This window comes from Melanerpes formicivorus, unplaced genomic scaffold (genome assembly GCF_026170545.1).
Source record: "Melanerpes formicivorus ecotype bairdi unplaced genomic scaffold, bMelFor1.0.p_v2 SCAF_532, whole genome shotgun sequence".
Taxonomy (NCBI): Eukaryota; Metazoa; Chordata; class Aves; order Piciformes; family Picidae; genus Melanerpes; species Melanerpes formicivorus.
In genome coordinates this window covers 7,501-9,968 of record NW_027142884.1, presented here as the reverse complement: position 1 = coordinate 9,968, position 2,468 = coordinate 7,501, and the positions used below count along the sequence as shown (strand labels likewise).

The following is a 2,468-nucleotide window of genomic DNA, read 5'->3' as shown; positions in this document are numbered from 1 at the left end:
GTCCGCGCGGGTGTCGTCGAGCGGGCTCTCCCGGGCCCTCGGCCCGCCCAGCCGTCGTCGCCGTCGTCGCCGGCCCTGCGCCGGTCCGCCGCCGGGGCCGCCGTAGCCGGGCGCTCGCCGCGCGGCGAGCGCGCGGCATGGGCGTCCCCAGCCGCGTCCCTCCTCCCCGAGCGCAGCGCCGGCTGACTGAGGGAAACCCCGGGCCTCGGGCCAGGCCAGGGGCGCGGTGGTGGCGGCGGACGTCGGGCGCGGCCCCCGCGGGCGGACGCTCCCCCCGACGGCGGCAGTGGGGGGAGGCACCCCCGCGGGGCCTTAAGTCTGGTTTCCCTCACCCCAGGGTCAGGTACCTAGCGTTCCGCGCCTTCGTCCGCGGCCTTGCCCTACCGCGGAGGAAGCCGGGCGGCGGTTTAAAGACCCGGGCGGCTCGGCGCGCCACCCCCGGATGCGGGGGCGAGCGCGGGGGCGGGCGGGTGCCTTCAGAGGGGCGGGGGTTGCCCCCGCAATGCCTCTGGCTAGGTCCGCCGTCGTCGCGCTCGTCGTCCTCCGGGGGCCCGCCGGGCCGGGGAGGGGACTCTGCTGCCCCCCCCTCTCTGCGGTCCGAGCGCTCGGCCGGAGAGAGCCCACCGCGCGAGGTCGGCCGTGGTCCGGCCCGCGCCTCGCCTCGCCACGGGCGTCCCCGGCGGCGCGTTGAAGCGCGGGCTTCTCGCGGGCCGGGGCGGCGAGCCCCCGCGGTGGGGGCTGGCCCAGGGCGCTTCGCCCCCGCCGGGGGTTTTGTGCGGGCGCGTTGCCGCGGCTCGGCGGCGGCGCCTCTTGCGGCGCGGGCCGCTGCGGACCTCCCGGTCCCTTTTCCCTTTGCCCAGGCCCCAGAGCGGGGCCCCGGCGAGCTGGCGCCCTCGGCGGTCTCGCGCTGCCGGTTCCCCCCCCGTCCGGGGCCGGTTTCGGGTGGCGTGACCGCGTCCGAGCGGCGGCGGGCGTCGCTCGGCGTCTCCGGCTCCGGTCCCTCGCCGGAGGGCACCCTGCCACCGGCTGCGGCTGTCCCGGTCCCGGGCCCTGCCCGCGGGCTTCCCCGTTCGCCTTCCCGGCGCGTGCCGGGTGGGGGACGGGCGGGCAGCCGGGGGCGTCCCACCCCCGGTCTCCGCGTGGAAACGGGGAGAGCGGGGGCCCGCCCCCCGGCTCAGCGCCGTCCGCTGTCCGCCTGGCCGCGGGGCCACGGAAGGGGTCGAGCGAGCGAAGCCGGCGGCGCGGTGGCGCCGGGGGAGGATGGAAGGGGCTCGTGCCGCTGGGGTTTGTCGGTCGGCGGGTGCGCCGCCCGGCGAGGGCCGGCGGGTCGCCGCGGTGGCGTCCCACGTGGGCTCGGGCTTTCCGTCTCGCAAGCCGTTTTCCGTCCCCCGCGGCGGGGGGGGGTTCGGTGGCGAGAGGAAGCCGCCCGAGGGCGCGAGCCGGCCGGGGCTCGGCCCCGGGGCCAAAGCGGGGGAAAAGAAAGTCCGGGATGGGCCGCAGCGGTGGCGGCGTTGGAGGGGCCGGTGCGGAGGCGCGCGCGCGCTCTCCTCCGGCGGGGTTGTGCGCCCGGCCCCCCTCGCTCCCCGGGGCGGGGGGGGGGGGGTCTCCGCTGCCTCGCTTCGTGGCGTCTCCGCGACGGCACGGGGCGGCCAGCGAGAGACACACCCCCCCCCCCGCCGTTGGGTGGGGAAGCGAAGGGGGTTTTCTTTCCCCGTGCACGCGAGGCGAGGCCGGGTTCGGGGCACGTTCCCGGCGGCGCGCGGCGGGCCTCCTCCGCGCCGAGGTCGGAGCGAGCCCGGGCGCCTGGTCCGGCCCCGAAGCGCCGCAAGGTGCGTTTTTCCCTCCTCGGGGGAGGGAAAAAAGCCGGGAGCGCGGGCTCCCCGCCCCTTGCTTTTGCCGCTTCGGGGTTTCGTTTTATTTTCCCCCCCTCTCCTGTGCTTGTACGGTCAATGTGAGGCGAGCGGCCGCCGTGCCGCGCTCTCCGAGGGGCCGCTCCTTTGCGAGCGGTCCCCGGCCCCTCCGCGCTGGCGGGGCGGTGCCGAAAAGCCAGACAACTCTTAGCGGTGGATCACTCGGCTCGTGCGTCGATGAAGAACGCAGCTAGCTGCGAGAATTAATGTGAATTGCAGGACACATTGATCATCGACACTTCGAACGCACTTGCGGCCCCGGGTTCCTCCCGGGGCTACGCCTGTCTGAGCGTCGCTTGACGATCAATCGCCGCCTCGGTGCCCGCCGAGCGGCGCGGCTGGGGTCGCCTCGCAGGCTCTCCCCCGGGCGGGGAGGGGCCTTCGTCCCCCTAAGTGCAGACTCGGGGAGCGCTCCGTAGCTCCCCGCTCCCGGAGCGCCCGCTCTCGCGGAGTTCGTCCCGCCGGGGCTTCGCCGGCAGGGGTTCCCCGTTGGTCCAGCGACGCCCGGTGGGGCGTTGGGGGAGACGAGAGCCCGGTTGGGGGAGGAGGCGCGGGCCT

The 2,468-nt window shown here is 77.1% G+C and overlaps 1 non-coding gene across 1 annotated transcript; it reads left to right on the top strand.

Moving 5' to 3' along the window:
- The first annotated feature begins 2,052 nt into the window (after positions 1-2,052).
- On the top strand, positions 2,053-2,205 carry LOC137460175 (5.8S ribosomal RNA). Its single transcript, XR_010992705.1, has one exon. It is a non-coding gene; the product is annotated as a 5.8S ribosomal RNA (ribosomal RNA).
- The last annotated feature ends 263 nt before the right edge of the window (positions 2,206-2,468 follow it).